This window comes from Eschrichtius robustus, chromosome 3 (genome assembly GCF_028021215.1).
Source record: "Eschrichtius robustus isolate mEscRob2 chromosome 3, mEscRob2.pri, whole genome shotgun sequence".
In the NCBI taxonomy this organism is placed as follows: domain Eukaryota; kingdom Metazoa; phylum Chordata; class Mammalia; order Artiodactyla; family Eschrichtiidae; genus Eschrichtius; species Eschrichtius robustus.
In genome coordinates this window covers 24,897,358-24,909,919 of record NC_090826.1, presented here as the reverse complement: position 1 = coordinate 24,909,919, position 12,562 = coordinate 24,897,358, and the positions used below count along the sequence as shown (strand labels likewise).

At 43.7% G+C, this 12,562-nt stretch overlaps 1 non-coding gene across 1 annotated transcript; it reads right to left on the bottom strand.

The window, feature by feature from the left end:
• Positions 1-10,827: 10,827 nt before the first annotated feature.
• On the bottom strand, positions 10,828-10,900 carry TRNAW-CCA (transfer RNA tryptophan (anticodon CCA)). The gene has a single exon. It is a non-coding gene; the product is annotated as a tRNA-Trp (tRNA).
• Positions 10,901-12,562: the final 1,662 nt, after the last annotated feature.

The window sequence follows — 12,562 nt, the reverse complement described above, 5'->3', positions numbered from 1 at the left end:
TTCTTCAATATATGCAAATCAATCAATGTGATACACCATATTAACAAATTGAAGGAGAAAAACCATATGATCATCTCAATAGATGCAGAGAAAGCTTTCGACAAAATTCAACACCCATTTATGATAAAAAGTCTCCAGAAAGTAGGCATAGAGGGAACTTTCCTCAACATGATAAAGGCCATATATAACAAACCCACAGCCAACATCGTCCTCAATGGTGAAAAACTGAAACCATTTCCACTAAGATCAGGAACAAGACAAGGTTGCCCACTCTCACCACTATTATTCAACATAGTTTTGGAAGTTTTAGCCACAGCAATCAGAGAAGAAAAAGAAATAAAAGGAATCCAAATCAGAAAAGAAGAAGTAAAGCTGTCACTGTTTGCAGATGACATGATACTATACATAGAGAATCCTAAAGATGCTACCAGAAAACTACTAGAGCTAATCAATGAATTTGGTAAGGTAGCAGGATACAAAATTAATGCACAGAAATCTCTTGCATTCCTGTACACTAATGATGAAAAATATGAAAGTGAAATTAAGAAAACACTCACATTTACCACTGCAACAAAAAGAATAAAATATCTAGGAATAAACCTACCTAAGGAGACAGAAAACCTGCATGCAGAAAATTATAAGACACTTATGAAAGAAATTAAAGATGATACAAATAGATGGAGAGATATACCATGTTCTTGGATTGGAAGAATCAACATTGTGACTATACTACCCAAAGCAATCTACAGATTCAGTGCAATCCCTACCAAACTACCACTGGCATTTTTCACAGAACTAGAACAAAAAATTTCACAATTTGTATGGAAACACAAAAGACCCCAAATAGCCAAAGCAATCTTGAGAAAGAAAAACGGAGCTGGAGGGATCAGGCTCCCTGACTTCAGACTATACTACAAATCTACAGTCATCAAGACAGTATGGTACTGGCACAAAAACAGAAATATAGATCAATGGAACAGGATAGAAAGCCCAGAGATAAACGCACGAACATATGGTCACCTTATCTTTGATAAAGGAGGCAAGAATATACAGTGGAGAAAAGACAGCCTCTTCAATAAGTGGTGCTGGGAAAACTGGACAGCTGCACGTAAAAGAATGAAATTAGAACACTCCCTAACACCATACACAAAAATAAACTCAAAATGGATTAAAGACCTAAATGTAAGGCCAGACACTATCAAACTCTTAGAGGAAAACATAGGCAGAGCACTCTATGACATAAATCACAGCAAGATCCTTTTTGACCCACCTCCTAGAGAAATGGAAATAAAAACAAAAATAAACAAATGGGACCTAATGAAACTTAAAATCTTTTGCACAGCAAAGGAAACCATAAACAAGACGAAAAGACAACCCTCAGAATGGGAGAAAATATTTGCAAATGAAGCAACGGACAAAGGATTAATCTCCAAAATTTACAAGCAGCTCAGGCAGCTCAATATCAAAAAAACAAACAACTCAATCCAAAAATGGGCAGAAGACCTAAATAGACATTTCTCCAAAGAAGATATACAAATTGCCAACAAACACATGAAAGAACGCTCAACATCATTAATCATTAGAGAAATGAAAATCAAAACTACAATGAGATATCATCTCACACCGGTCGGAATGGCCATCATCAAAAAATCTACAAACAGTAAATGCTGGAGAGGGTGTGGAGAAAAGGGAACACTCTTGCACTGTTGGTGGGAATGTAAACTGATACAGCCACTGTGGAGAACGGTATGGAGGTTCTTTAAAAAACTAAAAATAGACGTACCATATGACCCAGCAATCCCACTACTGGGCATATACCCTGAGAAAACCATAATTCAAAAAGAGTCATGTACCACAATGTTCATTGCAGCTCTATTTACGATAGCCAGGACATGGAAGCAACTAAGTGTCCATCGACAGATTAATGGATAAAGAAGATGTGGCACGTATATACAATGGAATATTACTCAGCCATAAAAAGAAACGAAATTGAGTTATTTGTAGCGAGGTGGATGGACCTAGAGTCTGTCATACAGAATGAAGTAAGTCAGAAAGAGAAAAACAAATACTGTATGCTAACACATATATATGGAATCTAAAAAAAAAAAAAAAAAGGTCATGAAGAACCTAGGGGCAAGAGGGGAATAAAGACACAGACCTACTAGAGAATGGACTTGAGGATATGGGGAAGGGGAAGGGGAAGCTGGGATGAAGTGAGAGAGTGGCATGGACTTATATACACTATCAAACATAAAATAGATAGCTAGTGGGAAGCAGCCGCATAGCACAGGGAGATCAGCTCGGTATTTTGTGACCACCTAGAAGGGTGGGATAGGGAGGGTGGGAAGGAGACGCAAGAGGGAAGAGACATGGGGACATACGTATATGTATAACTGATTCACTTTGTTATAAAGCAGAAACTAACACACCACTGTAAAGCAATTATACTCCAATAAAGATGTTTAAAAAAAAAAAAAAAGTCATACCTATCAAACTTACTTTTACTGAAAAAAAAAAAAAAGTCAATGTCAGGTAGCCCTGTGCTCCAGCCATGCCAAGGTCTTCAATAGGGACCTGGTGAAGACTCTTGGGCTGAGAGACACTGAGCTCCATTCAACCTAAATCAAATAAAAAGAGGGATTGTGGAAAGATTCAGAGAAACTGCAGGAAGAGGCCCCGGTCTTCACAGGAATCGCTCTGATTCTCTTCAGACAGTCACTGCCACCCACCACCTTCTCCTCCCTAGACCATGCCAGCCACCTCCTAACTCAGCCCCCCAGCCCCCAGTGGTTCCTCTCTGTATCCACTCACCATGCTGGTCTTATTCTTAAAAACAAACATGTTACCTCAAGTGAATCGTCTTTTTTTTTTTTTGGCCTTGCTGCGAGGCTTGGGGATCTTAGTTCCCTGACCAGGGATCAAACCTGTGCCCCCTTCAGTGGAAGCGCAGAGTCCTAACTGCTGGACCGCCAGGGAATTCCTATATCTGCTTTTCTGCTTCAATGCCCAGGAAGACAGAAACACCAATGGAAGAGAGGTAAAAGTTTCCTACGGAAGATGCCCTTATCTGAGTTAAATAACCTGTGAGAATTCTCATAATGTGTGAGAGTGTAATTCAGTATCGAGCCTATGGAAGGCAATTTGTTAATATCTATCTTAGAAATTTAACTGCATATAACTCTGGATCAAACAACTCTACATCTACAAGCTGGTGGGAAGCAGCCGTATAGCACAGGGAGATCAGCTTGGTGCTTTGTGACCACCTAGAGGGGTGGGATAGGGAGGCTGGGAGGGAGGCTCAAGAGGGAGGGGATATGGGGATATATGTATGCATATGGCTGATTCACTTTGTTATACAGCAGAAACTAACACAACATTGTAAAGCAACTACAATAAAGATTTTAAAAGGGACTTCCCTGGTGGCGCAGTGGTTAAGAATCCGCTTGGCAATGCAGGGGACACAGGTTTGATCCCTGGTCCGGGAAGATCCCACATGCCGTGGAGCAACTAAGCCCGTGCGCCACAGCTACTGAGCCTGCACTTTAGAGCCCGCAAGCCACAACTACTGAGCCCATGTGCCACAGCTACTGAAGCCCACGTGCCACAACTCCTGAAGCCCGCGTGCCGAGGGCCCGTGCTCCGCAACAAGAGAAGCCACCGCGATGAGAAGCCTACGCACCGCAACGAAGAGTAGCCCCCGCTCGCCGCAACTAGAGAAAGCCTGCACGCAGCAACTAAGACCCAACGCAGCCAAAAATAAATAAATAAATAAACTTATTAAAAAAAAAAAGATGTAAAAAATACCCTCTACATCTACAAATCTGACTTACAGATCTACATGTACATAAAGACATATACAAGGAATATTCATTGCAGTTTTTTTGTTATAGTAAAGGCCAGGTATAATCCAAATGTTAAGCCCTCAAATACTTAAAGTCTGCTCATATAATATAATACTATAAGTCACTGAAATGAATGAGATGTATCTAAATGTACTGCCATGTGCCATCTCCAAGATGTGAAATAAGGAAAGTAAGAAACAATATGCAGTGTATGCTACTATTTGTTTTCTTTTCTTTTTTTTTTTAAATTTTTTTAAAAAATTTATTTATTTATTTATCTATGGCTGTGTTGGGTCTTCGTTTCTGTGCGAGGGCTTTCTCTAGTTGTGGCAAGCGGGGGCCGCTCTTCATCGCGGTGCGCAGGCCTCTCCTTATCGCGGCCTCTCTTGTTGCGGAGCACAGGCTCCAGACGCGCAGGCTCAGTAATCGTGGCTCACGGGCCTAGTTGCTCCGCGGCATGTGGGATCTTCCCAGACCAGGGCTCGAACCCATGTCCCCTGCATTGGCAGGCAGATTCTCAACCACTGCGCCACCAGGGAAGCCCTTCTTTTCTTTTATAAAGAGGGTAGGAAATATATACATACAAGCTTGTACGTGTACAGAATAGTTCTGGGAACATACCGTGTATACATATTACCTTTTTTAAAAAAAAATAAATTTATTTACTTATTTTTGGCTGCATCGGGTCTTCGTTGCTGCACGCGGGCTTTCTCTAGTTGCGGCGAGTGGGGGCTACTCTTCGTTGCGGTGCGCGGGCTTCTCATCGCGGTGGCTTCTCTTGTTGCGGAGCACGGGCTCTAGGCACGCGGGCTTCAGTAGTTGCAGCACATGGGCTCAGTAGTTGTGGCTCGTGGGCTCTAGAGCGCAGGCTCAGGAGTTGTGGAGCACAAGCTTAGTTGCTCTGCAATGTACATATTACCTATTAAAAAACAACTTTTTAAACGTTGTAGTGGACACTGTTGATGTTAAATCCAGATTCCCATTTATCCTTTTCTGTGTGCATCTCCCCTGGTTTGGGTGCTGGTGATATAGTTTCCAATGGCCCATCCCTGAGAGCCTGCTCTGGAAGATTGGATGCAGCTGCTGGAGCTGCTTTGCCTTCCGGAGAGCTAGAAGTACCTGGGAGCTTAAGTTCCAGCCCTGGCTTCATACCCCGCATACCTACCCTGTGGGCAGGACTGATCAGAACGGAAATAGCAGCCCAGCTCCCTTGCCTCAGGCCCAGACAACTTAGAGGCTGTACTTCCACTCCAGAATTCCCTCTAGGGTCAAGCAGATGCTACGCCCACCTCAGGATTTTGTCTGAAATCACATCCTTGTTTGCCCTCTTCCCCTTCCTTGACCTGCTTCCCATGCTCCCTTAACCAGTTTCTCCTGGTAGTAAATCGCTTGTAGAAGAATCTTTATCTTGGGATCTGCTTCTGGAAAAACCCACCTATTTGTTTTTTGCTTTTATTAAAACAGAATTCATTTATTTATTTATTGAATTAAACAAGTAATACAGACATTTACTTTAGTATCCCTGTAAAATTCAAACAAAACTGGGCACAGAGCAATGATTAATTTCCTAAGTCCCAAGTCCACTGCTCCCTGAGAGGGCAAACGGTGCTGTTGATTATACGTGTGTCCTTTCAGACCTTCGACTATGTGTTTTCACTCAGACTTGTATTTTGTTTGCTTGTTTTTTCATAACTGGGATCGCTCTGTGTGTTGCATTTGGCAACCTGCCTTTTTTCTTTAAAGATCTGTCTTGAATGTCCATGTCAGCACATCTAGACCTGCCTCCAGGGTGACCTTCCTAAACTGCCTGTGACACGCTGCTCCCCTGCTTAGAGCCCTTGAAGTAATGCTTCCCACTGCACTTGGAGGAATAAAATCCAAACTCCTTCCTCGGCTACAGGGGTGGGCTGATATAGCCTCGCCTACCACTTCCATCTGATTTCACACTCTCCTCCACTTGTGCGTGACACTCCAGCCACACTGGACTCTGGTCAGTTGCTAGAATGTGCCATACCCTTTATTGCCTCAGCACCTTTGCACAGCCCATCTCTTCTTTCTAGAATATTCTTCCCCTTCCCTCTTTGCCTAGCTAACTCCTACTTATCTCTGAGGTCCCGGCAGAAAAGCCTCCCCTGGGGCCCCAGGCTGAGTGACATCCCATGTCCTCTGTCTTTATAGCACTCTGTGTTTTACCTTTGGAGCGCTCATAAATAGTTTCTCTTGTCATTAATTCACATTGGTGATTATGCTTCTAATGAATGAACTGATTATCCACATGACTCTCTGTTTCATATTTTTATCCCTCACTGGAGTGCAAGCTCCACAAGGGCAGGCCCCTTCTGTCTTGTTCACTCGCATCCCTAGTGACTAGCGCAGTCCCGGGCAAGGAAGAGATTCTCAACAACCGGCTGCCGAGTGATGGTGAGGAGGAACTGGACGTCAGCAGGCAGCTTGTCTCCGTCTCCCTCTCTCTGAGGCAAGGCTGTCTCTTGTCTCTGCTTTGCTCTTGGGCCTCCCCTCCACCCCGGGCCACTCCTCTCTACGCACCAGTGACAACCACTCACAGCTAGTTGCTGCCCTCCCATCACTTCACCCCCTCACCCCCACCCCAGTTCAGGTGCCTCTGGACTCATCAAGGTCTTGTCTCCATATCAGGACCTTTCCTGGAGCCCACCACCTACTGACCGTGGTTTGTGGGTCTCTTTGCTCAGGTTCCTGGGAAAGAGTCTCCTTTGTTTCAACCCAACAAAAGGATTGGTTTCCCTCGGGCCAGGGATCCATCCCTGTCATTCCTCTCTGGCCAGGACAGCAGCAGAAGGACTGTGGGAACCAGGGCAGCTTAAGTCAGTGGGGAAGCTGAATGTGGCAGGAGACTTGACTTGCATTTTTGCCACAAATGTAAAAGGAACTAAAAACACAAAGTTGGTTTTTTGGGGGGTTTTTAATTTTTTTTTTTCTGCTTTAAAAAAATGGATATGGCAGCTTCTGCTTTCTAGATAAATTTTCTGTTGCTTCTTCCCATTCATAGAGACATTTTGGGCCATGTGTCCAGCCTGGATTCTCTGGGAACTGACCCCTACCACAGAGCAGGGTGTGTATATGATCCCACCCCAGTGACCATAGCTGATTGGTCCAGGGCACAACAGCTGACTCAAACTGGGTCAGGCAGAGTCCTTGAGCTGAGAAGCTGGAATTTATCATAGAGCTCCAGAATGACCCAGCAGTTTACCTCCAGAAGGAAGAAGGCAGAAGAGGAGGAGGAAGAGGAAGGGACAGGGGAGAAGGAAAGCTACTGAGAGTAAAAAGGGACCAGACTTCCTTTGATCTGATAAATATTTATTGAGCAGCAGCAGTGTGTCAGGCATGATTCCCTGTGCTGGAGATACATAAGTGCACCATGAAAGCAAAAATCTGTGCTCTCTTGGATAGTGGGGGAGAGACAGTAAGCAAGATGAATAGGAAAAATAAAAGTTAGATGATGTTCAGAGCTAAGAAGAAAAAAATAATAAAGCTGGGAAGTGGGGCAGGAAGAAGTATTGGGGCAAGAACTGAAATGTTGGTTAAGGCGTCCAGGAAAGTCTTCAGCAAGAAGGTGATGTTTGACTAGAGCTCTGAAAGAAGATAGGCAGCCAGCCCTGTGGTCCCTGGGAAAAGAACAGTTCAGGCAGAGGCCCGGGGTGGGAGTGAGCTGGATAAGCCATCGGGGCTGCATCTGTAGGGCCTTGTGAATGAGAAGAGCCACTGGGAAGTTTGGAACAGAGGAGTGACATGATCGGACTTACACTTTCACTGTGAGGTCCTAGGTTCAATTCCTGGTCAGGGAACTAAGATCCTGCAAGCCTTGCAGTGCATCCAAAAAAAAGAAAAAAATGGTTGACTCCAAGGGTGACTAGCAGAGAGAGAGAAACCAGAAACCAGAAAGCCCACGTGACTGCCAGAGGCAGCTTTGCCGGTTTCTGGGTCCAGGGCCTCCCACCCCACGTCTTGCCCTGGGAAACCATCACATGCACTTGTGCCATTCCGATGAACACCAGTTCAGGTTCACCCACTCCCACCCTTTCTGCTTAAGCTAGTTTGACTGGGTTTCCATTAGGAAAAAAATGAATGCCCACTCCACGTCTCATTTCAGGAAGCTGCAACCTCATCATTCTTTTTTTTTTTTTTTTTAATTTATTTATTTATATTTATTTTTGGCTGTGTTGGATCTTCGTTTCTGTGCGAGGGCTTTCTCTAGTTGCGGCGAGCGGGGGCCACTCTTCATCGCAGTGCGCGGGCCTCTCCCGTTGCGGAGCACAGGCTCCAGACGCACAGGCTCAGTAGTTGTGGCGCACGGGCTTAGTCGCTCCGCGGCATGTGGGATCTTCCCAGACCAGGGCTCGAACACGTGTCCCCTGCATTGGCAGGCAGATTCTTAACCACTGCGCCACCAGGGAGGCCCTCATCATTCTTTATTACCCATCTGTCTCTGCCACTGGCCCATAAGCTCCCTGAGGCAAGGACTTTGTTGTCCACATCTGTATCCTCAGGAATTAGCACAAGGCCTGGCTCAGAAAAATCACATTATTGCTGCCAATTAATTGAGTCAAACTGAGTCAAATGAAACCTTGGTCAGGGATTAAGGGACTCAGAAATAGAAAACATCCCATGTGGAAACAGCCTCATTCCTACCCCAACCAAAGCAACTCCACCTTTTCTCTTTCATAAATTGGACTTCGAAGTGACTTCTCTCTGAAAAAAAAAAAAAAGGTTATCTGGTTAAAAAAAAAAAAAGTTTGAAAAAATCACTATTTCTAGTTAAATATGGCAGACTGTACACATACTTCAATATTTGTTTCTTCTAACTAAAATGAGAAGAAATGTGATTGAGCTGAATCTAAACCAGCCAGGGCACAGCTGAGAAGCCACCTAATTTCACTGCAGCATACCCCCAAAGCCCAGGAAATGGTAGAACCAGGTGGCTCTGGCTTAGGAGTGAAGGTGGGGCTAGGAACTGGAGACTTGTTGAAATGCTCTTTGAGAAGAGTAAGACCCTCAGACCCTTCTCCTATTTCACATACCACCAACATATCATTTTCAATCTCAGTTTCCCAAAATTCAATTTTGCCTTAACTTTATGAACATTTTCGTCAATACTGGTTAACTAGTTTCATGCCATCTTTGCAATTTTTAATTAAGATCAACCAGGTTTTCAAAAAAAAAAAAGTCAAACGAATAAAACCTTCTACAAAGATAATAATAACCTTCGACAAATCTGAAAAGTAAGAATTATTCACAAAAAAGTCTTTCTTTGAGCTATAAACTTGTCCCTGGAAGCCATGTACTTTGATATGAAATCTCAGAAGTGGTATCCTGATCCTAAGCAGAAGAGATTGTAGCAGTTTGTATTACTTAGATTCATCATTTCTGCTAACCTCATTCAATGTGGAATTCAGATCTATAGGCAAACTTCTACAAGCTTATACAGGAAAGCTCCCTTACAAATAAGACAAGTATTACCTGACTTGCAGGTTTCCCAGAAGAAATTCCTGATGTAGAGCTGCATGCTTCCTGCCTGGCCATCAGTATCCAGACTCACCCAGTGTTTCCAAATAGCTCATGTGTTTCAAAGTATTTATTACCATTTTGAATATTTCATCTCCAGCAGATTGTCTTGGAACTTCAGAGGTTCTTCCAGACTTTACTTTTTTGGGATTCTAACTGGTACCACATAAATACAACAATTACTACAGTCTGTAGGATCATCAATCTGCAATGAAAACTTTATTGTATTTAACATTTTTCTGGACTAATGCTAAATCATCTGACATGTTGTCAATGTCCAACTAATGGCACAGTATTAGTCTAAAGTGACACATTTCCCATTTCCTTTTGCTTCTAAACATGGTGTTTCTCTTGGTCCAAAATGCAATTTTCACTAATTCCATGCAAGCCAGTAAAATCAGCACTTGGGCCATTGCACAAAGGCGTCTTGCTTTCAGCCATTAATTGTGTGAAGTTGAAACTACCTTCATGAGCTGGACCTGATACTATGAAAACCAGTCCCATAAAAAGAACTTTGTTCTTTATTTTGCAGGTGGAGATGCTTTTAAAAATTCAAACCTTTTTGGGAATTCCCTGGCAGTCCAGTGGTTAGGACTCAGCACTCTCACTGCAGGGGCCCAGGTTCTATCCCTGGTCAGGGAACCTTAGTTCCTGCAAGGTGTGCGGCACGGCCAAAAAAAAAAAAAAAAAATTCAAACCTTTTTTTCCCCTGTGTCAAATGATGTTGTACACACATGTAAAACAGCTTTTGGCATGAATATGATGATAATAGCAATGAAAACTAGAACAGAAGAGTTGGAAAGAACATTGTTATGGGAATGTCACAGAAAGTAGAGCTAAACGTCAAAGAGATGGAAAATAGGAGAGGAATTATCAGAAAATTAGAGGGCCACTCTAGAAGGTCTGAGTTCCAGGAGTTCCGGAAAGAAGAGAGGAAATCAGAGCAGAGGAAATCCTCAAAGAAACAATTCAGGAACTCTGAAGAACACTAGTTACCATAGTGAGGTCCACTGAGTTCCCAGAAAATTAGATGAAAATCACTCCATGCCACATTACATCGGCAGGAAATTTCAGAACAATAGGAAAAAAAAGATATTACAAGATTCCAGAGAGAAAAACAAGTTTTCCACTGGCATGCACACACAGAGTCTGGTTGTGATGTTAAATCTTGGTAAGCAAAGGACATTGACTTTGTTACTACGCAAAAAGCATGACGTACAAGTGAAACCGTACAACTCATATCAGGGCTTGAACCCACGGGCCGGGACTTGAACCCAGCCAGAACCCAGAATGGGACTTGAACCCACTTTCCTTTATTTATTTATTTATTTATTTATTTATTTATTTATTTATTTATTTATTTGGCTGCGCCGTGTCTTAGTTGCAGCACATGGGATCTTCGTTGTGGCATTTGGGATCTTTACTTGCAGCATGCGGGATCTAGTTCCCTGACCAGGGATCGAACCTGGGCCCCCTGCTTTGGGAGCATGGAGTCTTAACCACTGGACCACCAGAGAAGCCCCCCTAACCCACTGTCTTTTAATTGAGATCACACACCTGGTCTCAGGACTTAATGAAACTCAGGTTCTTTATGTCTTGTCACAGAAAGAATTTAGTGAGAGACAAAGTAATAGGTAAGAAGTGGATTAATTTAGAGAGATATACATTCCATAGACGGAATAAAGTCTGTCTCAAAAGGCAAGAGCAGCCCCAGGGCATGGGGACATCTCGGAAAGTGAGAGGGGCCGTGGGAGAAACACACTCCACAGACGCGTGCGGGCCATCTCAGAAGGTGAGAGACCCTGAAATATGTGGTTAGTTTTTATGGGCTGGGTAATTTCTCAGGCTAATGAGTGGAAGGATTATTCCAACTATTTAGGGGAAGGGGTGGGGATTTCCAGGAATTGGGCCACCACCCACTTTTTGATCTTTGATGGTCAGTCTCTGAACTGTCAGGGCGCTGGCGGGTATGTCACTTAGCTTATGCTAATGTATAACAATAAGTGTATAATGAGGCTCAAGGTCCACTGGAAGTCAAATCTTCCGCTGTCTTGGACCTAGTTGGTTCTAACCAGTTTTTGTCACGTTCTATGGCTATGTCATTCTTTTAAAGGTTGTGCCCTGCTCCCCTTCCCTCCTGTTTCAGAACTACACCTCACTCTTCTGGGAAATGGTCCTATCTCTGTCCCCCACATATACCATGTGTTTCAAATGGGGGCTCCCCAGTCTTACAGGCCCCCAACTCCCTGGCCATGTTATATCAGAGCCTCCGCAAGATTGTTTAGATCCAGAGCTAGAAAGAACAACTCTAACTTTCTCCTGGGTGGTAAAGATGGGAGATTCTATAGCTGCTGGCCACCGTGATCCCAATATATGTTTGAAACAGTAGCGTTCAGGCAAAGAGAGGCAGAGATGAGAGACTTGGCAGTGTCTGAGCCCTGTGAGTTGGCTGTCCCTGAATCCAGTGCAAGCTGGACCCCTGTACTTTTTTTTTTTTAAATCTTTTGGCTGTACCATGTGGCATGTAGGATCTTATTCCCTGACCAGGGATCAAACCCACTCCCCCTGCATTGGAATCGCGGAGTCTTTTTTTTATTTTTTTTAAATTTACTTTTGGCTGTGTTGGGTCTTCGTTGCTGCGCATGGGCTTTCTCTAGCTGTGGAAAGCGGGGGCTACTCTTCGTTGCGGTGCGCGGGCTTCTCATTGCCGTGGCTTCTCTTGTTGCGGAGCACAGGCTCTAGGCACGCAGGCTTCAGCAGTTGCAGCATGAGGGCTTGGTAGCTGTGGCACTCGGGCTTAGTTGCTCCACGGCATGTGGGATCTTCCTGGACCAGGGATCGAACACGTGTCCCCTGCATTGGCAGGCGGATTCTTAACCACTATGCCACCAGGGAAGTCCCTGGACCCCTGTACTCTCCATGGCTAAGTGAGTCTTCCAAAACAAAACAAAAAACATTTATTTGATCTGGGTTTCCATCATTTGAAATAAAGATCTGTGCCTAATATAGAAATGTATGAGGGCAACTACACTTACTTATATAATAATTAATAATTATAACTGATGTGTGTTGAGATTTATGATGTGCCAGGCACTGTGAAAATGTTTTCAGTGTATAATCTCATTTAATCTTCCCGATAGACCCTTGAGGTAGGTCCCTTTATCTTCTCCATAAAACAG